Source organism: Canis lupus, chromosome 1 (genome assembly GCF_003254725.2).
Source record: "Canis lupus dingo isolate Sandy chromosome 1, ASM325472v2, whole genome shotgun sequence".
Lineage (NCBI taxonomy): Eukaryota > Metazoa > Chordata > Mammalia > Carnivora > Canidae > Canis > Canis lupus.
The window spans coordinates 23,647,975-23,674,802 of record NC_064243.1 but is presented as its reverse complement, the minus strand read 5'-3'; the positions used below and the strand labels follow the sequence as shown (position 1 = coordinate 23,674,802).

Sequence of the window (26,828 nt, the reverse complement as noted above, 5' to 3'; positions counted from 1 at the left end):
GCCACGGCGGCTGGCCTCCCCCTCCCCCCCGCAGGCCCCCTTCCCAGGCGTCCTCTCCTCTCCTGCACGGTTCCCGGTTGTCCCTCAAGGCCCCAGCCCTCCGGCCTGCAGCCAACAATGCCCTTGCAGGGGGCTCCCCTAAGCTCTGGCCTTGCCCTCCTGTCGGAGAGCGAGGGACACCTGCTGTGGGAGTTGGTTCCTTGTAAAAACACACAGCTCTACTTTTCCATGCACGTAAGTTGAATAAAGACGTGTGGACTGCACGGTGACGGGGCCACGTGGTGTGCCTTGTGTGCGTGACTCCGGGCCACACCCTGCGGGGTTTGGTCCGTACTGGCTTCGGGAAATACCGTGGAGTTGATTGAATCAAAGAAGTTACTGACCTATTTACCTGTCCATTCGTTACCAAAGCTCCTAGGATTGTGGCACATAAACTAGCCCATCGGATCCAGCCTTCCCTGAATCTGGTAAATTCTCTAAATCATCTTTCTCTTTTTTCACGTCTGGCATGGGGTCGTGGGAAAGTAGTTTGGCCTCCGAAGGTCTCAAATGTAGAATAAGAGAGTGGACTTAGATAAGAGAAAAAAAATCCCTCTTTACATCCGTTCAGTGGGTTGAGGGTTGGGGGAAACAGGTGATGGGGACTAAAGAGTGCACTCGCGGTGATGAGCACCGAGTAGCGTATAGGATTGTGGGGTCACTATGCCGTACCCCCGGAATTGATGTAACACTGTATGTTAACTCTACTGGAATGAAAGTAAGAAAACCCTAACAATTAAATAAATAAACAAATCCACTTGTACCTGCAATTAACCCCCACCACGCCCACCCCCCCACGTTACTATTGTCTGAAATTTACTTTTTGGAGGCTCCAAACAGGAATCATTAAAAATACAGCAGTCGCCCTTTATTTGCGGTTTTGCCCTCCTTGGTCTCAGCCCCATCAACAGCCGACTGGAGCTGCTGCTCCTCCTCTGACACTTGGTCAGGGGCTGGCAGTCGCCTCCCACTGAAGCCACGGCGGCCACTGCTTCGTCACGGCGCCTGGTGGTCCACAGCACTGCCACCTAGCACGCCGGCATTGTGTCCCCTCACGCCGTCACGAGAAGGGTGGGTACAGTACAGTGGGATATTTTAAGAGAGAGAGAGATCATAGTCTCTTACCTTTTATTACATTACACTAACTTATAATGGTTCATTTTTTATTATTCTCCTTAATCTCTTACTCTCCCTAAGTTACAAGTAAGACCCTCCTAGGTAGGTAGGTGTGTACAGTAAAAGCATACACAGGGTCTGTACCATCTGGGGCTTCAGACATTCACCGAGGGTCTCGGAACCTCGTCCCTTGGGATAAGGGGGGACTACTCTACAGAAAATATGTGCACCCCTCTCCCTACTCCAACCTAGGAAAACATTTTTTTCTTGATCTTTCAAATAGATCCAAGGAAATAAAATGGAATCTCACATACCTGTTTTCTCCAGACTTAAATTTTTTTAATTGCAAGTAAATTTCCCGCGGCTCCATGCAAGCCAAGAATTAATTAAAGAGCAAATAAGAGAGAGAGAGAGAGAGAGAGAGAGAGAGACAGAGAGATGGGACATAGAAGCCAAACATGCTCTCCGTCTGCAAAAGGGGGTTCGCGAAGACTGCGTGTTCCGTGAGCTGTGTGTCGGAGGGCGGCAAGGCGGGGTACTGCGTTCGATTTGACCTCCTAAGCGTAGCACTGATCATAACATGCCTCTAGCTTTAGTTTTTAAAAGTGGTTTCTTTTTAACTCCTTGTTTGACCTCACAGAGAAGCCCACGGACACAGTTTCCTTAGTCCCCGCCCCGTCTTCCCCTGGAACTCCCCCTCTTTCTCCCCGTAACAGACCAGGCCCGACCAGGACCAGGCGTGTCTTCTGGGTTAGAGCCTGGGGGAGAGCCCGCCTCTCTGGAAGACCCTGAAACCCAGAGGCAACTGGGCTCTTCCACCCTCAAACCTCCCTCTCCGCTCTCCACAGCCTGGTTCCACCTCCCAGAGTTCCCCTCCCCCTCAACCCCTTTCTTAAAAACAAAACCTGCTAGGCCTCTGGCGTTTCCCTACCATTGGGTGGGCCGACTGTGGAAGGTGAATGCTGGGCTGTTCCTGCTGATGGCAGAGGCAGAGGTATGTTCGCAGCTGGAATTCAGAACTCATTTTTTCCATAGAAACTATAGGAACAGTGGTGTACTGTTAGGTAGGTTCTAGAGTACATGTAGAACTCCAGATGACATATGTTGAGTCAAATGGACTTTTTTGAGTTCTGGGCACCTACGTACTCCTTTTAGGTCATTTCTTTAGGAAGATGGCTCTGAATTCCAAACAATTGACCTTGAATTGTCTTTGTGTAGAGGGAACCCCAGGGGCAGAGGCCTTAATTGTTTGCTCTGAATACAGACTGGTGTGGGCCCCTTTGAGGGGCATAGCCTCCTCTGCCCTGCACCAGGCCCAAGACTTCTGAGCTGTTAGAGAAACCACAAGCCCCCTTAGAGTGAGTACCAAAAAGGGAAAGAACAGACCTGAGCAGGGAGAGGGTGTATATAAACTTGGTACAAAGACTATGGGTAAGGCAAGAAAGCAGGAGGCTCAGGAATGGAAGGAGTGAAGGTTTCCAGAAGGTCTTTAGGCCTAGTCCCTAGAGATTTTAACAGTGTTTTTCTTTCTTTCTTTCTTTCTTTCTTTCTTTCTTTCTTTCTTTCTTTCTTTCTTTCTTTCTTTCTTCTTTGTTTTTAGAGAAGGAGGAGAGAAGGGGCAAAGAGAGAGGGCGAGAGAGAATCTTAAGTAGGCTCCACACCTAGTGCGGAGCCCAACTCAGGGCTTGATCTCACAACCTAAGATCATAACTTGAGCTGAAATCAAGAGTTTGGACACCTAAGTGACTGAGTCACCCAGGTGCCCCAGCAGTGTTATACTGTTAAGGTAGTTTCTAGAGACAAGTGCCAGGGTTGTTGGCAGGAGGGTTGTAATAAAAAAACAAGTGGAATGAAGAACTAAATCTTCAGTTTTCTATGGAATGGAGGCTGGGAGTAGACTTATTTTGTGGCCTGGTAATAGAGTACATCACAGATATGTGTGTGTGTGTGTGTGTGTATGTGTGTGGCACTCTAGTGTTCAGCTGGAACAAAATAAATGTGTGGCTATAGCCAAGGCCACAACAACCTGGTGATGATAGGAGGTATGACAGTAGCAGCAGGGAAAGCAGATATGCTTTTAAAATGATAAATGAACTGGAAGCCACCATAATGTAGGAGAAAAAAATGATCATGGCCATTGGTGAATCTGTGTGGGGTCCCGTAGGATCAGAAGGAAGAAGTTTAGTGGCATCGGAATCTAGACACTGGGATGGAGGGTCTGATCTAGATTTAGCAAATAATTACTATCTTTGTCACTCTTTTGATTGTGCCCTGGGGACACCTGGCTGCTTTTATATACCTTTTGGTGTTTAGTACGGTATCCTGCATAATAGAGTAGCCCTCCGTAAGTGTTACCGACAGCCTAAGCAAATAAAACTCCGTAAAAGAAATATATTGAAGTTCAGACAAAAGGCGAACAGTGTCATGTGCCACAATATTGAAAACTGTAGGCCTGGAAGTTGATTTTAGTTCGTAACGGTTGAGCGTGCCCATCCAGTCTTTGCCTTCAGAGGAACTCAATTACGAAGAGAAACCAGCTTTCCCTGTGAGAGTTGTTTTATGATGCTGAAAAGTGGTCTGTTGGGGCTCTGAGCCTTCTCTCCTAACTTGTAGGTAAAAATGTGGGGCACAGGTTGGTAAAATCTCAGTGGTGATGGTAGCAGTGGGGGTGGTGGTGACTAGGGAGGAATTTTTTGATGAGAGGCCTAAGACGCATCATGACTCCTGTAGCCAGGAGGAGCTCGCGTAGGCATTGCAAGTGGGGTATGGCTGCAGACAGAATGGCCAATGGGTATGGCTGGCCTTTCTGTCAGAAAATTCTACCTATGTGTCATATTTGGCACACGGGTTAGGTGTGGGGACAGAGGACTGCCTGGCTCTAGTCTCTGTAATAGATAAAATGTGTGCAACCAAACGATTTCATAAATGCCAAATGATCTTACTCATGGAAAGTACCATTAATCATCTTTTGATTTAATGAGCATTATATTGAACTCCTAATATGCACCAGGTTTCAGCCCTCTGGAGGTACTGGAGATGGCCTCAAGTTTCTGTGCTTTTATGACCATGTCTCCTGAGACCAGGGACTTAGACCATCTCATTCATTCTTTTATTCCTTGGGGTGTCTATGGATTTTTCCATATTGGCAGGGCAAGTTGTAACTCTCTTTCTTAGATTCCAGAACCACTGTTAGACATGTCCCTTGCCACTCGGAGGGCCTTGATGGAATGAGCCCTAACTGCAGGTAGAAGCCAAGTGTAGAGAGAGAGAGAGGGCAGGACAGGGAGCAAGTCCTGATGATTTTAGATTTAGTTGTGAAATCTTTGCTTTCTCTACCTTTCCATCATCCAATTTTATCAACTGTGAAGTCTCCTAAGGTAGTTTGACATGGGTTTCCATGACTTGCAGCCAGTGAGTCCTGGTTTACATGATATGCAACTCTGAACTCATGACCTTCCTTTCCCAAGGCTGCTCCTCTTCCTGTATCCTGGTTAATGGTTCCACTTCCCACCTCATCCCCTCAGGTCAGAAACCTGGGAGTCATTCTAGAATCCTCTCTTCCCATCACCCCTAACAGTCAGTGATGGTCATCAAGTCCTAATGATGTTGCTTTCAACTATCCCTTGATCCCATCTCCTTCTCCCCAATCCTGTGGTCACCACTGTCGGATAGGCTCCATGACCTCTTGCCTAGGGCTTTGCCTTCTACTTGGGCTCCTGATTTAGTCTCATCCTTGTTAAGTCCATCGTCCACGTAGCAGCCACAGTAAGATGCAAATCTAGCTTTGTTAGTACAACGTTCCAATTTCCCATGACCCAGTCCTAACCTCCAACATCTCACTTTTCATTTTACACTGTGTTGATCAACAAAAAGTTTATTTCTCACACAAACCGAGTCGAGGCTCTTGTGTCCATAGCTATGATGGCTTTAATACTGAGGAAGAGAGATGATCTGTATCCATCGGCTCAATCTTTGGCAGTCCTTGAACTTTATTTCCTACAAGATGAAGCCTAAAGTTTACAGGCCATCATTTAATGACTTCCTGATCCTTTCAAGCCACCTCCCTCCAGCTAAAACTCTGTAAGAGTCATTGCTTTAGCAGGCGACTCTATGATACAGTTACCTACCAACACCTTTCTCTCTGCTTCTTTGTTAATACAGAGCTTTCCGTCTGCTGAGCTCTTTATTTCTGCCCATTCACCTGTGCCTACCCTCAGGGCATTCTACCCCAAACTGATTTCTTCTTCTCCCAGCATCTAAGGTCTTGTTTGTACAAATCTTTTTTATCGCGTATTAGATACTGTTTTATATTGATGTGTGACTCTTCATGAATATGTCCTACTTTTGCCACAAGTTTCCAAGCTCTGTGAAAAGCAAGACAATTCCTCAAGCCTCTGAGTGTGCCTAGCACATTGTCTTGTATATGGTGGGTATTCAGTAGATGCTCATAGATTTTCTTCTCCTAGATCCATGCTCTTGAGTCATGGCAGACCCATACTTTGGTGAATTTTTAATAAATGGGTTCAGAGAAGATAAGGGGTTAGTATCCAAAATATATAAAGCACTTATACCACTCAACACCCAGAAACCAAATAATTCAGTTAAAAAATGGACAGAAAACATGAACAGACATTTCTCCAAAGAAGACATCCAGCTGGCCAACAGACACATGAAAAGATGCTCAACATCACTCATCAGAGAAATGCAAATCAATACTACAATGAGATACCACCTCACACCTGTCAGAACGGCTAAAATAAAAAACACAAGGAACAACAAGCATTGGCAAGGATGCAGAGAAAAAGGAACCCTTTGCACCATTGGTGGGAATGCAAACTGGTGCAGCCACTGTTGAAAACAGTATGGAGTTTCCTCAAAAAGTTAAAAATACAACTACCCTATGATCCAGTATGGGGTATTTACCCAAAGAATACAGAAATACTAATTCAGAGGGATGCGTGCACCCCAGTGTTTATAGCTGCATTATTTATAATAGCCCAGTTATGGAAGCAGCCCAAGTGTCCCTGACTGAAGAATGGATAAAGAAGATGTGGTATATATACACAGTGGAGTAATTACTTAGCCATAAAAAGAATGAAATCTTGCCACTTGCGACAACATGGATGGAGCTGGAAAGTACAATGTGAAGTGAAATAAGCCACAGAAAGACAAATGATTTCACTTATATATGGAATTTAAGACATAAAACAAAGGAAAAAAGACAAACCAAGAAACAGACTCAACTACAGAGAACAAACTGATGGTTACCAGAGGGGAGGGGGGTGAGGGGGAAACTGATGATAGGGATTAAGGAGTGCGTTTCTGATGATGAACGCTGAGTGATGTATGCAAGTATTGAATCACTGTATTGTATGCCTGGAACTAATGTACCACTGGATGTTAAGTATACTGGAATTAAAAAGAAAACATAAATGGGTTCAGAGAAGCTGAGGCCAGTAAATTTTAACTTCCCAATGTAAAAGTTATTCAAGGTCAAAATCCTCAATTCCCACAAAGGGGATAATCACTTTTGTGAGGTGCCTAGCAACAGTCTTAAGTTCTACTGAGCAAGTCCCAGGAGTCTGTAACTTTTGTGTCAATGAAAATTATAATTACTGAGTACAATTACAATGCCATGGAAATCATGAATATTATAATTCATGCATCTGTAAAATTGCCATTTCAGGGCTCATGAAAGATACAAGCTCAAGACAAAAGAGAACAAGAAAACCTTGGAACCAGATTTCTGGTCACAATAAAGAAATTACTTTAAGACAGCCTGGGACTATAATTTTTAACTCTAATTTAATATATTCCTATTTGTTTCTGAGTGCTTCACAAATTGGAGCTCATGAACATAGAAACTCTTCTGGTATTTCTAGCTATTTTATTTTCCTGCTTTCAAGTTCTGTTATCTGCTTTCACAATCTCTTATGATTATGATGAGAATTTTAGTCAACATCTGATCATCTTAACATATAAGGCAGTTTTTCAAAAGGTCTTAAACACAGATTTCATTTATCCTCCTGTAGAATTTAGCATTCTTCTGTTGTAAGTGACATTTTGTACTTATTTGGCTTATCAAAAAACAAACAAACAAAAAGAATTTATTGGCTCATCTAGGTTGAAAGTGTAGGGCTAGATCAAGCTTCAGGCACAACTGGAGTTAGAACCAAAAAGATGTCATAAATATTTGGTTATTTACCATCTTTCTTTTCTGCCAAGTGTTGTTTCTAGTTCTAGACTAGTAGCAAAATGGTAGCAATGTCTTCAGGCTCTTTATCTCCTCAAGTATCTATATCTCCTCAAGTATCATTCCCAAGACAGTGGGAATGATACGCTCTTTCCTTGAAGTACCAACAAATGGATCTCATTAGCTCCCTGTGGTTATGTGCCCACCTCTAAAGCAGTCACCATGGCCATGATTAACTTAAACTTGGTACAGAGGCATGGCAGGCAGCCCTGGCCTTACTGGTGTAAACTAGTAGAAGTTTATGGACTAATAGTGTAGGTGAATTCCTATTGGTCTTTCAGAAATCCACTTACCGAATTCTCAGGAGTAATCAACTTTATTGACCACATCCTCTTTTAATAATATATTTTTTTGGCTTTTGTGATGCTGTAGGCTCTTGGTCTCTTTTTTATCTGTCATTGAATGTTCAACTCTCTTAAGGCTATGTCCTAGGCACTCTTCCTACTGGCCTCTATTCTAGGTGTTTTCATTTATACACAAGGCTTTAATAACCATGTAAAAACCAAAGCTCTGAAATTCTTCTGCTACCCAGAGGAAACTCTGCACTTCTACCTCCAACTGCCCAATGATTTTCTATCTGGTTCTCTTAAAGTCACTTCAAACCCAACATGTTCAAAACTGCATTCCTTGTCCCCCAAACAAACCTGGTCTGAGAGGTATTTTTTTGTTGTGGTAAACGGAACCATTATCTATCTAGCTCAGGAAGTTGGAAACCTAAGTGTCATCTTCAACGTGGCCTTGACCCTTAATCTCCATTGCTTAGCTTATCTATTGCCAAGTTCTACAAAATTTACTTCCTCAATCTCTCTCAAATATTTCCGTTTCTCTCCACCTCTACAGCCACCTCCTTAGGCCAAGCCATTACCTTCAAACATCTAATTACTACACAGGGTCTCAACTAATTTTCAATGTTTTTTTTTTTTTGGTTTTTTTTTTTTTGCCTTCCTTCAATCTATTTTTAATTTTTCAGTTAGAATGCATTTTCTCAAAATGCAAATTCAATGACTTTCCATTGGTCTCAGATACAGAACGAAATCCTTGCCGTGGTCTACAAAACTTTGCTGCTGTGGCTCCTTCCTCACTTACCATCACCATAACCCTCCATATTTCCTTCTTGACCTTTCCATCCATCATTGTTGTCTTCTTTCATCTTCTTGACATGATAGCCCCCCAAAGATATCTACAACCTAATCACAAAAAACCTCTGGATATTACCTTGTATGGCAAAATGGACTTTGTAGATGTGATTAATTTAGGAATCTTGAGATGGGGAGATTTTCCTGGATTATCCAAGCAGTCCCAATATAATCACAAGGGTCCTTATAATTGCAAAGCAGGAAATTTAAAGAAAATCAGGTGGAGAAGGAGGTGTGATGATGGAAGCAGAAGTCAGGACGAAATGAGCAGATGGCAAGTTAAGGAATGCAGGCAGCCTGTAGTAGCTGGAAAATGAAAGGCAACAAACAGATCTTCCTCTAAAGCTCTCCGAAGGAATGCAACCCTATCAACACCTCAATTTTAGGAGTTCAGAACTGCCACATAATAAATTCATTTTGTTGTAACTCACCAAATTTGTGATAATTTGTTATAGTACAAACAGCAAACTAATACATGCACCTTTGAGCTGCATTCTAATTCTAACAAATTAAGTTTAAGAACTAATAAAGTTAGCAGAATTTTTTTTCATTTTATTTATTTTTTAATTTATTTTAAATATTTTATTTATTTATTCATGAGAGACACAGAAACAGAGAGAGGGGCAGTGACACAGGCAGAGGGAGAAGCAGGCTGCACGCAGGGAGCCCGACGTGGGACTTGATCCTGGGTCTCCAGGATCAGGCCCTGGGCTGAAGGCGATGCTAAACCACTGAGCCACCCGGGCTGCCCCTAGCAGAAAATTTTTAAGTATGTTTGAAAAATCTTGAGCATGTGAATCTACTTTATCAACTGTAAATTTATGAAAATTAAACACAAACTAATACATCTGATGAAAATTTAGCATCTGAATAGAGATAGGCTGTAAGTATAAAATACACATTGGTCTTCAAAGAGTTCATACAGAAAAAGGTAAACTATGTCACCAGTAATTAAAAAATGTTAATTACATGTCAAAATGAAGTGTTGGATCTATTGAGTTAAGCGAAATATATTATTAGAATCCCTTTTACCTGTTTCTTTTTACCTTTTGTAAATATGGCCACTGGAACACTCAGAATTATATATGTGGTTCACACCGTTATTTCTTTTGGTAAGTTCTTCAGACTGGAGAATACAATTCATGAGAACAGTTTTTTCATCCTTGTGTCCCTTTACACACTGATGCTTCTTAGTGGGTGTTCCACAAATACTTAATACATGAGTGAATGAATGGAGGTATGTACTCCAGCAGGGCTCACTAGCCTTAAGGAACACTTCATCAACAGATTTCTAGTCAGCCTCACTATATATCTTAAGAGTCAACGTTTTAGCGGCAACAATGATACAACCAATAAGTTTAGTGAGTTCCTAGCATATTTCTATCTCCTGGAAGTGAAGATGCCTGCAGCCCGATAGGTGTAGTAGCTGTATCTAAGCAGTGGCAAACGAGGCCCTATCCGGTGATGGGGTAGAGAGTGTGCTGGTAGTGGCGCAGTAGACTTTGCTGCACTTTGCAGGAAGCAGGCTTCTAGGTGGTCTCAAGAAGGGGAGAGCCAGCTGTGCCAGAAAGTGCTGTGGCCCTCACATAGAGAACAGACCTGTTCCCTGCGGGCAGTGCTCCCTTCTCTACAACACAGATGTTTCCTTTTTGTGACTTTCCCTTCCTTTTTCCCCAACAGGATCATCCTTGTCATTTTACTCTGATTTCACCCAGACTAATCCCACTGGGTGTCCTACCCAACACCCTACATCCACCTGGGGATGCTTATTTTGTGGACGATAGGCCTCTGGACCCTTCAAAGGAGATGGGGAAGCTTAGGTGAGGTGACAAATAGATCACCGCCCAAACTGATTTTTGTTGGAAGGAAGTCAACTGTGTTGATAAGACCTCTGCATTTCAGGTCACGCATCTTCATCTTTTTAGCCCCAAATACCTTTTTCCAATTTACAAAATGGCATCCTCCCGATTCCTTATCTCTTGTACCCACTCAAGCTCTTTCCTCTGTGTCAGAAGAAGTGCATATAGACACAGGCAAGACAGTGACCTCATATCTTTTTGATTAAATCCCTTGAATATTTACTCTGCCCGTCTGACTAGTAATGCTGTAAGAGCTGAGTCATGGGGCGGCTAACAGAGGGGACTTCCTTTGCTGGCCCAGCCCTGCCACACTGCCCATCTCCTTGCATTTTTCACAAATCTCACACAAGCCAAATCTAGCAGCTTATTTTCATTCATTCCATCTTTATACTTTCTTTAGAGCAATGACCTACTTAAGTTAAAGGGAAATACAAACCCCCAAGGAAATTTGCTGACAGCTGGTTCCTGGGTAGAAGTAGGTTGGGCATGTGTCTGAGAGAAGCTTATGAGCTCTAAGAATCATTTTGGCTGGGGATGGCAGTGGAAAGAAGGGCCTGAAGGTTTAAAAAAAAGGTGTCCGATGGCAAGTGTCTCTGGGTAAGTGATGGGAGATGGCTGATGGTGGGAAGAATTGGGTAGGGGACAGTTTCTCAAGAGCAGATCTCAGCTGGAATTTCCATGTTCCCTTTAGCCCTCCTCCAGTGGTGCCTGCTCCAAAGCTCTGCTCCTTAGGTCATGGGTCTAAAGAATATCAAGGTCCAGATGCAACGGACAATTCCAAACCATTATTTGAAATAAAGCACACTTTTGACAGGTGGTACATGAAAGTGCAGTTTGGAAGATACATTAAAGATGAAAGATGACAGGTAGAAACAGCTATTTATTTATTTATTTATTTATTTATTTATTTATTTATTTATTTATGATAGGCACACAGTGAGAGAGAGAGAGAGGCAGAGACACAGGCAGAGGGAGAAGCAGGCTCCATGCACCGGGAGCCCGACGTGGGATTCAATCCCGGGTCTCCAGGATCACGCCCCGGGCCAAAGGCAGGCGCTAAACTGCTGCGCCACCCAGGGATCCCTGGACATTTGAATTTTTATCTTGAATTTGCCAGAAACTGCCTATGTACCTTAAACAAGAACTGGCTATGTACCTTACACTACAAAAGCTGACCTTTCTCAGCTTCCCCTTTCTCATCTGTAAAATGCGTGGTTTAGACTAGCTGATGGCTAAGATGCCTTTCAGCATTTCAGTTCCTTGAAAACCATAAAATGATTCACCTATTGGCTAAGTTAGCTAATAATCAATACTATTTTGTATAGTTGTTAACAAGTCATCAGACTGATTTATGTTTTATCTTTTTCCTTTTTAGAATCTTATTTAAAATAAAATAAATAAATAAATAAATTTCCTCTTCCTTTATTTGACAGAAGTATTTTGTAGGATGGCCAGAAGGTGGGGCCCAGAAAAGATCAGAGATTCAAATAAATCCCGACAATAGGGCTCTGCGCTGGCTGTGGACTGTAGAATCCTTTTGGCGCCCTCTGGTATGAGTCACAGGCCTCATGATCCCAGGCATCCAATCCCACGAGGTGACCTTTATCTATTTATCTGGAATGTGGGAGGGCCAACTCTCTCCATGACTAACCGACCAGATGCTCCTGGCTGAGCCCTAATGCGCGGTTTGCATGCTGGCTTCATTCAACAGTAAGAGTGTGAATGCGGTGGGCGCTGATGCTGTTTGATGCTACCTTCCACAGTAGATCACCTACTGTTTATTAGAGAACTGTCAAAACTAGGTATAGCAAACAAAACTCCCCTTAGGTCAGTTTTTAAGCTTAAGCGTATAGTGCTATAGAACTTTAGAATTAAAGTGGAGTCTGTCTCATTTAACACTTTAGAGATGAAGTGCAGATGACCTGATTTGCCCAAGGTTACAATTTAATTAGCGCAGAATCAAGACGTGAAAACACCACCAGATTCTTAGGTCTGTGGTCTTTCTACTATACTATATTGCTTATGTAAGAGCTACATTTTCCAACAATTAATTTTAAATATGCAACACGTGCACAACAAAATATAAGACACAAAGGGTTTTTTTTTTTTTAAATAAAGATTTTATTTATTTACTCATGAGAGACACAGAGAGAGAAAGGCGGAGACAGAAGCAGGCTCCATGCAGGGAGCCCGATGCGGGACTTGATCCAGGGACTCCAGGATCATGCCCTGAGCTGAAGGCAGATGCTAAACGGCTGAGCCACCCGGGCGTCCCAACACAGGGTTACAGTGAAAATGCAGCCTCCTTATCCACAGCTTTCTCTAACTACTTTGTCTCCTCCCTCTTCAATCAATCTGGACTTCATTTCAGTATAAGGTGTGATGGAGGGATGCAACTGTATTTTCTTTCAGATGGCTCTTCAGTTATTTTACTAGCTAATAAGGTGCATTTCCCTTATTTGTGCCTCTCTTTTGGAATTTTTGAGATTTGTTTTTTTTCTCCTATGTGAATTTGATAATCAGCTTGCCTATTTTTTAAAAAAAAATTATGTTGGTTTTTAAAAATAGGATTGTGTAAAATTGATAGATTAGGAAGATTGGATGGTGTTATGAAGCTCTAGAGCTTCTGGATGTAATTCCTTCCCTGTTAAAAAGAAATGTGGGAGATACCATCCTTTCTGTCGTTTGATGTGGTTCTGTGAGGGCGTGGTTGTCACACCTTCAAGCAACACATCTTTTCTCACACCTTATACTACAAAATATGCAGCTACGTTGTCTTCCTTGCCATTTCTTGAACTCAACTGGTAGGTTCTCTCCCCCCTTTCCCAGAGAGCTGCAGGTGCTTCCTCACCCCCTCAAAGTATTTGTGACAATGCTGCCTTCTTGTTGAGCCTACGCTAACCACCCTATTTAAAATCACTACTGCTGGGCCCCTGCATGGCTCAGTTGCTTGAGCGTCTGACTCTTGATTTTGGCTCTGGTTGTGATCTCAGAGTCGTGGGACTGAGCCCCCTGTTGGGCTTCATGCTGGACGTGGAGCCTGCTTGAGCATCTCTCTCTCTCTCTCCTCTCCCTCTGCCCCTCTCCTCTACCTCCCTCTTCCTCTTTAAAAATAAATTTTAAAAAATCACTATTACATCTACTCCCAGCTTTCCTAATTTTCCCCATCCTACTTCATTTTCCATACTGCACACTGCCTTCTGACATATTAGGTAATTTGCTTAATCATTATGCTTATTTTTATTGTCTGTCCCCACCACTACAATGTAAACCTCAAAAGGGCAGAGATTTTTGCCTGCATTATTCACTGCCATATCCCAAGTGCCTAGAACCGTGCCTAGCATATAGTAAGTGTTCAATAATTCTTTGTTTCGTTGTTTTAAACTAAAGATGGTCTTTATCCAGTAAGAGATTTTAAGAGTAGACATTACATTTTTATCAAATATCAAGTGTGCTTTCAGCATCCATAGAAATAAGCATGACTACTTTCTCTTTTTTTATTCCCTAGACACGGTCAATGAGATGTTAAATTTCCTAATAGTGAAATATCCTTGCATTTCTAGAATAGCCCCTACTTGGTCATGGTTTGCTAAGTATTTTCTGAATTGCCCAATTCTGTTTACTATTTTATTTATTATATTTAGGTTTTTGAATTGATACGCAAAGTGAGATTGGTGTGAAGTTTTGCCATGACATCTTTGGCTTTGTTATCACATCACACTAGTTTCAATAAGTAATATAGACTCTCCCACCCACTTTTTAAAATGCTCTAGAATAGTCTAAGTAGCACTGACTTTATTCTTTCTTTGAAGTATAGTTACTTGTGCATTCCCATGATTGTAATCTCTGGGTCCTTAAATTTTCTATTTTGTTATGCTCAGTATTTTATAAATATAGCTATATTGTTTTTTATTTGCACATTCAAAATTGAACTAGAGTTAATTAGCTCAGGAAATTGTCAAGAACAAGTCATCTCATCCCATACATTCTTTTTAACCAAGTTTCAGTTAACTTGAGAGTGTAGGTAACATTACTGCAACTTTCCTCCCCTCCTCTCTCCTTCCCCCCTTACTTCTTCCTTCCTTCCTGCCCCCCTCTCTCCTTTTTTCCTTTGAAATAATCAAGTCTTTGCTCCATTTTAGATTTATGTCTTGCAGATGCACATTAAAACAAACAAAACCCAACTCCTAAACTATGTATTTTTCTTGAATGCTCATAGTCCTAACTTTATAAATTCCTTGTCTTCTAGATGATAAAACAGAAGCCCAGGAAGTTCAAGTGCCTTGCCTTAGGAGGGTCAGAAACAGGTCCCAGATTCCTGTGTGTGTGTGTGTGTGTGTGTGTGTATACACATGTCCTCTGTTCTGTTCTTCCTTCTTGCCTTCTTTCCTGAAATGTTAAATATCAACTATGTTCCAATCATTGTTCAAGGTGTTAGGAGATATGATGATGAACCAGACAGTCTTTGTTTTCTAGAAATTTGCCATTTAGTGAGAGAATCAGACAAGTAGACAAATAATTACAATATAGCACAAAGATGGTGCATGCAAAATGAAAAAGAAAGGAAAATACGGTGTGGGGGAGGGTCACTAAATATGACTGGGGCTCAGGAAAAGCTTGACAGTCTTGGACTTGACCTGACAAGGAGGATTCTGTTCCTATTTATCATTTCCTGAACTCAGATATTCTATCAAGAACCACATGTGTCTACACATATTGTCATTCCTGGGAAGTTACTTTTGCCTATAGAGCCCTGCAGTTAGTTAGAGGCCCTATATTCTCTGTGCTATAGTCTCCATAATACTTTCTTTCTGTTGGTTAACACTGGGTCTTGAACCTCTTTGTGGAGTTACCTGCTCCCTCCTCTGTGGCTTCTACTCTCAGATCCTATAGGTAAAAACCATCCCTTTGGGAACGTTCAAAGCCTTCAGTGGTTCTCGGGAGGTAGGAATTTATTCTTGAGAGAGCAGAAGATGAAGGGTCTCATGGCAAATGGCCAAACTGTGTTCAGTTGGTGCACTGAGGTTCAATACTGATTTATCTATCCCAAAGGATCTCTGAGTTTATTTTTATCATCATTCTCAAACTAGCTCTTTTATTTAACACATTGTAAGTTCCTGCTGTGTGCTCATCTCTGTATAAGGCATATCCTTCCTGCCTGAAGGAGTTTTTACTTTAGTTGGAAAGACAAGACAGATAAAAACCAAAGATAAACAATAAATCAGGTCACTGTATGATATGTCTCAAACGAATGTTAGAGACAATTATTAGTATTGAGTGCAGAAGAGGGAGTGATTGCTATAGAATATACCAGTTTTATTTACCCATCTTCGAGCCCGTGATGGTGCATTTTATGTGTCAAATTGGCCAGGCTATGATAGCCAATGGTACTCGTTAGTTATCTTTTTTGTGTGACTATAAACCAGTGGCACTATGCTTGGATTTGTAGAAACAATGGAAAATATTACATAGAGCTAACTCTTAAGTCGCTTATGATCTATTTGGGGAGCTGGAGAAATAAAAGTACAGTTCCAGTAGAAGATGCTAGGAATGTTGATGGAGGTATGTACAGGGCCATGGCTGTTCAGAGGAGCATGGAGTTGGTGCTCAGAACCCTGAATGGTCTGGACAAGGAAAAGCCATGATCTGAGCTGCAAAGTCAGAGGAAGTGACCCCATGGGAGACTAGAAGCTGTGGTGGACTCAAGGGAACCGTCTGCCTAGAGCAGAGAGTATGAGAATGAACTGGTGGCAGCTGAAGCAGAAGAGGTAAGTCTGGGGCCAGATGACGGAATGCTTTACATTGTGAATAACAGATCATCTGATCTTTACGTTGCTGGTAGTTAAGAGCACCACTTGCCCAAGGGCCTAAAGCCCTTTGAAGTGTCCTGGAAGGAGAAGCAATATGGTAAGACAAAGAGGTATAAACATGTATAAACAGGCACCATGAACACATACATATATAATTGAATGAATAAATGAATGAATGCTTTTTTTTTTTTTTTAAGAGGGAGAACAATGAATTGATTAGTACTTTGGATGTGTGAAGTTCCTGGAGAGTGATGGCTCTTAACTGGGGTGATTTTTGCCTCCAAGAGGGCATTTAGCAATGTTGGGAGACGTTTTTGATTGTCAAAATTGGGGTGGGGAATGTGACTGGCATCTAGTAGGTAGAGGCCAGCGATGCTACTCTCGGTTCCATTGGCACAAGGCAGTCTGTGACAACAACAAAAAATCATCAGGTCCAAAATGTCAATGGTGCTGAGCTTGAGAAATCCCACTATAAAGATACTGAGAAATAAGGTTGGAGGAGGAGGAAGTTATGTGCACCTTAGCATTCCTTTAATGCCTTGACAAGTACTTTGGACTTTATTGTACAGGCCATTGGGAAGCCAGGGAAGGCTTTTGAGTAGAGAGTGACAATGAAGGCCATGTTATGGACTAATCTGTTTGTCTGTGCAGGGAACTGAAGAGTTCAGGACATGCTACCCCAAAGTATGCTGCTTTGGGATATTGATTAGTTTGAGCTGAAGACACTTGAACAAACACCAGCTGCGGGAGAGGCTTTCTCTGAATTCCATAAGGGGAATTCAGAGAATTTAGGGACTTCATTATGGTTAAGTCTATTCCTTGGGGGTTCCATCAACTAGGGAAGAGGAGTTCTGATCACAGGAGAGGACACTAGAGTTGACACCCAGATAAACCTTCTCATAAACTGTCAAATCTCCCTTCTATTCTTCTAGGGCCCCCTCATTTTCCCTAAAAAACATTTACTCTCCTTCAGTTGCCTACATTCCCCCTTTCACCACTAAGACAGTATATACGGTTTCAAATCTCACCACTTTTCTGGATAATCACTTCTTCCCCCTGTGGTGCCCCCATCCATGTAATTTTCAAAATTAATAAATTTGTATGCTTTTTCTTCTGTTAACCTGGCCATTGCCAGTTTATTTCATAGACTCAGCTATGGAACATGGAGGTAGAGGGAAAAGTCTTTCCTCCAGTACATTATATTGGAGGGTAGGAGGGACTGAAAGTAGGAGAATCATGTTGAAGGCCACCGTGATTATTCAGGCTCAAATGCTAGGAGCCTGACGGGGAGGAGATGGAGAGCAACATAATGAAAAGTGATGGACATAAAAAGGCTGGAGAGGAGAGATAATGTGTTTTTTAAGAAAACATTCATTTTAAGGTAGCAGTGCAATTCATGCCGAAATCTCTCCTAAGCAGACAGTTGTGTGCTTAGGAAGGAGGATAGGACTGAGGATATAGGAGTCCACAGCCTAGCAGGGACAGGCAAAATGTTGATAGTGGGTTAGTTCTTTGGGGGAAGAGGTGGCAACGTAAAAGCAATAGACTGAGGACCGAGGGTGGTCCATGATGTCTCTTCTCTTTCCCTGTTTTATTATTATTTTTCTTTAAAGGACCCCCATTTCCCAGCAACGTTATAAATGAGAAGAATAGAGAAAATACTGTCCCCAGATATCTTGACTCCTTCGGTATTCGAGACCCATCAACAACTGATTATTGAATTGATTAACCGGATGTTTCTGGGAAGGTTGACTCCCATCTGAGGAGTAACTACTGAAAATCATCTTCACGCTTCTTGGTACCTGGTTTCTCAGCCAGGCTAGACAGTAAGTAAATCTGTGAGCACAAATGAAAGCCTGGGTAGACCCCCACCTCTCCCGTCACACCAATAACTGAACTGGTGGTATTGCATAGATCAGATTTTTATTGACTCTTGATTAGTCAATCAAGAGTCCTTCCCTGGTATGGGTTTCTCTCATATTTTACTGATAGTTTTGTCTCCCATGTGCCAGGGTAGCCATAAATCCTAGTCTCTGCAAACTGAAAACTCAATTTGGGTCTATAGCGATGCAGTGAAAAAGGAGAGGGTGTTGAGGAAAGTAGGCAAATTTATATGGCTTAAAAAAGAGAAATTCGGCCATTAAAACATGTAGTCAAGAATTTTATGCAGCCTTAAAAAGGAGGAAAATCAAAAAAAAAAAAAAAAAAAGGAGGAAAATCCTGTCATTTGGGACAACACGGGTGTACCTGGAGGACTTTATGCTGAGTGAAATCAGCCAGACACAGAAAGACAAATATTGCATAATCTCACTTAGACATGGAATCTAAAGTAGTCAAATTCCTAGAAGCAGAGAGTAGAAGGGTGGTTGCCAGGGACTGGGCAGGGGGGAAGGGGGCAGTGAAGGTCAAAGGGCACAAAGTTTCAGTTAATGAACATAAGTTCTGGAGATCAACTCTGTGGTATGGTGCCCATAGGTAGCAGTACTGCATTGTATATTTAAATTTTTCTAAGGTGATAGATCTTATGGAAAGCATTCTTACCGCCCCCCCCCCACACACACACAGACACAGGGTGGGGGAGAAAACTTGGAGAGATGATGGATATGTCAATGGCCTTGATGGTGGTGATGATTTTACAGGTGCGTAGCTATCACCAAACTCATCAAGTTGTATCCCTTAGATGTGTACAGCTTTTTACATGTCAATTAAAGCTCGATGAAGTGGCTCTTCAAAAATTTATATAATGGTTTAAATAATTATTGTGTAGTAGATACGGACCATCTGTTATCTGATTCCTACAATAAGAGTTTAATATGATACCATTTAGTATAAACACACATCGAATTCTAAATTTAAACCTCAAGGCAAAGTTCTAAAGTAGTAGTTCTTAGCTCCATTTCACAGTTGAAGCTAGAGCTCAGAGGGCTGAATGGCCAAGATCTCAGAGGAAAATGGGAACACTAGGCTGCAGGTCAGTTGTGGTCCTTTCTGTCCTAAGTCCAACAGTGTAGTTCCTTGAAGGTGCTTGTGTGTGTGTGTGTGTGTGTGTGTGTGTGTGTGCCCCTTCTTTTTCTTTTCTTTTTCATATTGATGTCCTAGTAGACAGAAGTTCTATTGTTTTCTTGGAGTTCATTTCATAGCACACAGAGTGCCTTACTAATCTTTTTAGTGGCTGCATCTTGTAATGGCTATAACTTATTTACTCAGCATTTAGGTTTTTCCTTTTTTTTTTTCTATGAGAAACGGTGCTGTAGTGAACAATCTTGTGCATAGATTATTTTGCACATATGTGACAAGTACAACAGGAGAATACATTCCTAGAAGTAGAATTGTCGTATCCAAGGGCATATGCATGCGTTTGGAGTTTTGCTAGTTGTTGTCAACCCACCTTCCACAGAGAATATACCCAATTTAACTCCCTGCAAACAATCTACAGGATTGCTCATGTGTTCTTAAACTTTTATTTCTTGTCCTTCTGATTATAGCTTCTTGCACTTTTCTTTATTTCCCTTTTTCTTCTCCTTTTTTTTATTTTAGAGAGAAAGCATGATGGTGTGTGGGGGGGAGGGAATCTTAAGCACGTTTCAGCTCAGTGTAGAGCCCCATGTGGGGCTTGATCTCACGACCCTGAGATCATGACCTGAGCCGAACAAGAGTTGGGGGCTTAACTGACTGAGCTGCCCAGCCATCCCTTGCACTTTTCTTTTTATCATGTGGCTGAACATCTTTTTATAGGTTTAAGAGACATTTGTGTCCATTTTTTAAAAATCAGCATTCTTGATACCCTCTGGGCCTTGTGAATCCTATGAAGGGTCCAGTTTGTCATTGGATCTACTGAGTCAGGCCGATCAGCAGACCTCAGCTTTACTTCCCCCAGCGATACTTATTGAATTGATTGGCCTAGAGTTCCCTCTTCCTCTGGCTTTGTGAGAGTTCTCCTGGAACACGGAATCGTCCCTGCTGGCCCTTTTGCCATGCTCTCCCCACCTTGGCCACCAGCCCCACTGCTCCGACTTTCTTGGGTGTTGGTCATCATCCAGGCCCACCTGGAGTTCCATGCTTTCCTGGCCAGCCTCCAGTCCCCTAATCTCAATGCCACCAATGACATTTAGCCACCGGTGATGACGACATCTACACCTTTTTTGAGAGTTACTACGGACTGGGGGTCTTATAAACAATAGAAACTTATTTCTTACACTTCCGGTGGCAGGAAAACCCAAGATCAGGGCGGAGGCAGATTTGGTACCTGGCAAGGACCCTTTTCCTATTGTAGATGGCTGTGTTCCTTCTGGTCTTTGCATGGTAGAAGGGCAAGGGAGCTCTCTGGGGCCTCTTTCATAAAGACGCAATCCTATTCATGGGAGCTCCACTCTCATGGCCTAATCACCTCCCAAAGGCCCCAACTTCCAAATATCACGTTAGGCATTAGGATTTGACATGTGAATTCTGGGGAGACACAAGTACTTAAGTCTATGGCAACAGTGCTAAGTATGTTACAGGAATGATCTCATTAAGTCCTTACAAGAACGCTCTTACAGGTTAAGTGAACTTCCCAAGGGCAGAGAGGCAGCAGGCCCAGGAGGTGGAACTGCATCTCTGTCTCACTCCAAAGTGCATGTTGTTAGTTGTCCTGGTGCTGGTGCTAACTGCATCTTGCGGTGGTGCTAACTGCATCTTGACCTTTGGGATTTGCTCTTCGTGACTTTTTTGGGGTTTGCCAACATCTCTCTCCAGCTCACGTGAACCTTTTTCTCTCTCTCAACTGATATAAAATGATCTTCTTCTTCAAATTGGCTAGGTCTGTGTTTCGGGGGAGGAGTGGGAGAAGAGAAGCCCCCATAGGGGTCCTTCCTCCAGCACGGGAACCAGAGCCCAGAGAGAACTGGTTCTTGTCGTTTGAGTGTCCAGGTTTCTTCTCCCTGAAGCACGTACATACCAGGGCAGAGGCCAAGTACGAGGGTGCCGGGGAGGAGGGATGATTAATAGTCTCCCAATTGGAAAGAACCCATCCCTCCCATTTGGCACTACAGCCTTGCTGCCTGGTCTGGCCTAACCCACCATTCCAGACTTTTCCATCACTCAGAGGAGTTTTCCTCTCAGGAGGCTCTTTGTCCTCCTCAGAATCTGGCTTCTATCAGGTGATCCTGGCATAGATGGATCCCTTATACCACGTGGCACCCCAAAAGATTCCCCAAGGGGTCCTTGGGGTCTAGCACCTCGGGCGCCATCTCTAGACCATTGTTGGAGGGTCCCTGAACCTTGCAGCAGACAGAGGTTCACTGTGTGCTGGACGGATAGAAGGCCAACAGGGTACATGAGCAAACTGCCGAACCGTCTCTTCCCAGAACCTATCCCCTCATCCCGCTGTGCTCTCTGGTCTCATCTGGAGGTTGGACAGTGGACTCAAAAGGCTCTTAAAGTTGAGTTCACTTCCACCTGCAGTTCTGTTCCATGTTCTCCCCAGAGACCGCTGTCTGTGAATTGTCCAGCTGCTACCGCCTTGGGCAGCTGCCCCTTGGCACTCTCCTTCCGGGCGGCTTGGTTCACACCCTCCTTCCCAACTGCATGTCTCAGATCTCGGGGCACACGCCCTGTCCCCCCCACCCTCCGTCACCGCAGGCTCATCTGCCCCGCAGCCGCCCTCCCCAACTCTGCTTCCTCCCTCCCGGTCCCGGGCGCCTCGGAGCCGGCGTCTTCCCTCTGGCCACGGCCCGCAGCCCGCGGCCACCCCAGACGTGACCGTCAGTGGAGATCTCCCCTCGTTGCTCTGTCCGCTGGAAGGAGCCAGAGCAGGAATCTGAGTTGGCTACCTGGGCCCGGAGGGTTTGTATCTAGGAGCTGTTCAACTCCACAGCGGTTCCATGTGCTGGGATCCCCCCCCCCCCCCCCAGGGTAGAGGTATGGAGACAGAAATCCTGGGGATTGAAGAACATCAAGGATCTTTGATCTCCTCATTAGCTCCTGGCTAAAGCCTTGGGCCGTCATGTCACCTACCCTGCCTGCAATCCAGGTCTGGCAGGATAATCCCTTGAAGTTCCCCCCCTCTTAGAGAGGGGCAGATTTATTCTACGGGGGCGGGGGGGCATCCAACACACACATGCACATGCACACACAGAGTTCCAATGTGAAAGTTCCAAGAGTTTTGGAAAAAGAAGAAAAAATCCTCTCCAGTAGCAGCATTATATTGTAACTTGTGGCACCAACAGTTTGGTCGAAACTAGAGTTGGTTTGAAAGCACATGGCACAGGGGTGCCCGGGGGGCTCAGCGGTTGAACGTCTGCCTCTGGCTCAGGGCGCGACCCCGGGGTCCTGGGATCGAGTCCCGCGTCGGGCTCCCTCTGTGGAGCCTGCTTCTCCCTCTGCCTGGGTCTCTGCTGCCCCACCCCCCAAGTCTCTCATGAAAAAATAAATAAAATCTTTAAAAAAAATAAAAAGACCATGGCATAGCGGAGGGGCCACAGCATGATGCAGTAGCCCTGTGCTCAGTACCCAGGTTCTACTGGGCTACCTTGGGTGACTTCAGAAAGTCACTTGGTGTTTTCCCAGCGTCTGTAAATGCTGCGGTTGGGCCGCCAGTCTCTGGGTTTGTGAGGGGAGCAAGCATTTGTGAGTCTTCTTCACCCAAACAAACAACTGGAGGCCCAGCTTCCAGTCACAGGAAGGAAGAGCACATCTTTCCCTTACATAGTCTACCTCAAGGCTTTCTCAGTCTCGGGCTTATTGACATTTGGGGCCAGACAATTCATGGTTGTTGGGGGCTGCCTCTGTGCTGTGGGATGTTCACAAGCACCCCTGGCCCATAAGGCCAGGCACTCCAGTTGTGGAAACCAAAAATGTCTTCAGACGTGGCCAAATATCCCCTGGATGGGGACATAGTCCCCGCCCACTGAGAACCACTTCAGGTGGGTTGCACGGATTCTCTTACGGGGGCAAAACCTTCCTTCGAAGAGGACAGACAGTGGGCCGCAAAGGTGCTCCACCAGGCCTCTGCAGGGGCGGAGCTGAGGGCTGCAGATGAAGGCTTAGCAGCTTGAGGTTGTTTCCACATCTCAGCATGTGCTCCGGTCTTAACCATCTGCATACCGGCTACCTGGCAAACAGTGGCGCCTCATAAGTGTTTGGAAGCTCTGGGAGAGATTGGTGTTTGGCCCCCATGAAAAATGTTTCCTTTAAATATTTTTTTTTTGAGAGACAAGGAGACTCCAGATCAACAATGAGGGAGGCTCTAAACTCCAGAGTCTAACCCCTGAACCTCCTAGCTTTTGCTCCAGGCTGCTTGTGCAGGACGGGCCTTTCCAGGGGCCTTTCCTTCAAGGTCCTGCAGTGCTCAGGGCAGCTGTCAGAGTGCTGGGGGTGCAGTGCCAGGGTGTTGAAGTTCCGCCCAGCGGTGGAGGCCAGTGGCCCTAAATCACAGAGCTCGGAAGCTGCAGAGGACGAAGGAGTGTGAGTGTGGGTCGCTGAATCGGTTTGCTCCTCAGAGAAGACTATCACTCAGTGCAACTCAGGCCGGGCTTGAGTAGCTCGTGAGGAACGCCACTGTCAGGGCTACAGGTGCTTGCGGGATTGACCTTCACCCCCGCAGTCAGCCGCCTGCCAACTAGATATAATCAGGCTGCGCTTCCAGGGGGAGAAAAGGCTGGATGGAGACTTCGTGCAAAGGTTAAGTGCAGCCTGATGAGTGTGAGTGTGTGAGTGTGTGTGTGTGTGTGTGTGTGTGTGGTGGGGGCTGGCGAGGAAGACGCTGGACCTAGCTGCAAAGCTTAGTCCTCTCCCTGCCATTTCCTTGCTGATTCCGGACAGGGGGCCTCGCGTGTTTGCAGCAAAAGCTCACAGTCGCGCAGCCCCCCCGTCCATCTGGCTCTTGCCATAGCATTTCCTCCTCATCCTCCGACTTCTCACCCCCACACCGACAGCCAGTCCCGTCTGTGATTCCTCAGGCTTGACACTGCAGGTCAAGAAGGAGAGTGTCTTCCCACATGGCTGCTAGGAGCGTTAGAAGTGGGCAGTTCCTGTTGGTTTTCGTTCCCATCCTTTCTGTCCCGCTCTGCTTTCTCTGCCTGAGCAGTAGTTCTGGATTCTGGACCTTTCCCCGTGGCATTCCTCGTCCCACCCCCTCGAACTTCTGATTGTCCTTTAACGCTTAACTCAAGCCTGTCTCCTTCGAGAAGACTTCCTGCCCCCTTTGGCCGAAGGGGAGCCCCTCACGGGGGCTCCTATAACCCCAGTGCTTCTGGCCCGGTACGCGTACCCCATCCAGTCCATGTTGGCTTCTGTGTTCACTTCTGCTGTTTGCTAACTCCTTTAGGGCAGGAATAAAACCTTTAACTCTCTCTACTTTAGACCTTTGGATGTTGAGCCACAGTATATCTGTTAACCAAATTAATAAAGAGAATTTAGGGGGCCCATCAGAATCTTCTGGGTAGACTTTCAACATTTCATATTGCCAGACCCACCCCCAGCCAGAGAGTCTCTAGGTCTGGGCTGGGGTTCGTGGATCTGGTTTTTGAAAACTAAACCAAACCAAACCCAAACAAAAAACTCCACGTGATTTCGGAGGTTCACTCATGGTTAAGAACCCTGATATCACTCGACCCATTCTTCTGCCCTTTCTTTTGTGTTCTAAAGAAAATTAAAGATGTGTTGGGAAGAAAGAGATTTGATGTGAGGCACAAAACAAAATAATCGGTATGAGATGGAGCTTCTCTAGTTCTTCGATAACGGTGCTTATCATTAACGATAATAAACCCCATTGTGTTTGGAAGTGTAGACATTACTAACGACGGAGCAGATGTTGGGGGGAACACACAGGGTGCCACTCAGCTGGTGGCAGTGTGGGGAGTGACTCGCCTCTCATCAGCCCTGTTTCCTTGCTTGTAAGACGGTGGATGGCATCTGCCTAAGCAAACACCCCTACAGTGGGCCATTCTTGGCCTTCCTGGATTGCTAGAGGAAGGGGGGATGCAGTGCATTTAGTCCGGTGACCCCGTTTTAGAGATGAGGAACCAAGGCTGGGGGTAGGGCGTGGGAAGTGACCTTCTCAGGTGCTTTCCATTAACCTTCTCAGGTTAGTGGAAAAGCTGGGCCTACAGCCTAGTTTCTCAACTCTGCCAAGTATACACACACTGGTTATTCTTGAACATGTTCTCATGTTGGGGGACAGCCTCCTGATTCCCCCAGGGGTCCCCAAAGTGTCCTAACTATCTAATCCTTGCCCCAATCTGACTTGTGCGTTTCCTCTCAAACCTTCTCCCACCTTTGTGTCCAGTTATTTCTCTAAATCTCAGCACCGGCCAGTGACTTCTCACCACAGAGACTTATGCTGGGTTCTCATGGTCATAAAATAAATCCCAAACTCCTACTGCAGGCCCTTCATAACTCAACCTGAGCCTGTCTTCTGACGTCATCTCTCACCCCTCCTCCACCATGGCTGTGACGGGCACTGTTGCTTGGGTGCCCATGCTCATTCTGACTTCTTTTGTGTCGGGTGGCACCCACCACCCATCAGAGAGGTTGCCAGGCTCCATACTCACTTTCCCAGCTCCCTTGAACCTAGAACACGAGTCTGTGAGCAGCTCTGGCTGAGGGGATGAAGCCCATGGAAGTCTGTAGGGGAGGGTAAGGATCACGTGTAGTGAAAACTTCTTTCTTTCGACAATAGAGGGGTAGACACAAGGCAGCCCTTCATCCTCGTCCTTGTTGGGGAGGACCTCGTGTGAACACCTGGACACTGCAGCTGTTGCAGCCATTCTGCAGTCCAGAGGGAGAGGACACCCAAAAGAACCATGGAGAAGCTGCTCCACAGCCCAGACCTCCCTGAATCAACTCAGCCAGCACGGAAGCTTCCCGTAGCTCAGTGTATTGTCATATGAAATATGAAGGTATCATATAATAACATAGCTAATAGTCTCTAAAAGTAAACTTAAAAATGTGCACTTGCCTCAGTTGTGCATTACTGCTCTCTGACTGATGCAATAGCCCGTCTTTAACCCACCTGACCTGGGGGAACAGGAGCTCCCTCCCTAAGCTGAATCCTCAGGGAGTGGAATTGCAAGTCTAAAAGAGCTCACATGACTCTCCGAGCTTGCGGACTTGCTCCTCACGTCTGCCGTTCGCAGCTCTGTGTGCACCCATTCCTGCCTCCACAGGCTCTGGTGTTCCAGCAGAGGAGAGCCCCGGGCCCTTGAGTGGGTCACTGGACACGGACCCATAACTCATTCTGCCTGACTCTAGACCCTTCAGTTTTCCTTTTCACCTAGCAATTCAGATTTGACAGAACTAGGCCTCCCAGGCGTAGTCGCTTCCTGTCTGAGGGATTAAGTCTTTTCAGTCCCCAGGTCTCCAGGGTGGCCTCCCCAGCCCTGCTCCGTGAGGGACTCCCCCTTGTTTTGACTCTCATGGTTGGAGGTGAACAGTCCTAACTCTTATCTCTCCCTAAGCCTGGAGGGTCAACCCCCTCTTCTCAGTTTATTTATTTAGATCCAGTGAGCCAGCATGCAGTACACCGTGGGTCTCCGCTGTGGCGTTGAGCCCCTGACCAGCTGCATGACCCCCAGAGCTGTGCCCTCCTCACCCCCACCCCCACCTCCCTGTAGTCACACAGTCCACTGTCTCTTCT

The 26,828-nt window shown here is 44.8% G+C and overlaps 1 long non-coding RNA gene across 1 annotated transcript; it reads left to right on the top strand.

The window, feature by feature from the left end:
- The first annotated feature begins 1,868 nt into the window (after positions 1–1,868).
- Positions 1,869–26,129, top strand: LOC118352095 (uncharacterized). The gene is made up of 3 exons (XR_004808638.2): positions 1,869–2,149; positions 17,827–18,039; positions 25,872–26,129. It is a non-coding gene; the product is annotated as an uncharacterized LOC118352095 (long non-coding RNA).
- Positions 26,130–26,828: the final 699 nt, after the last annotated feature.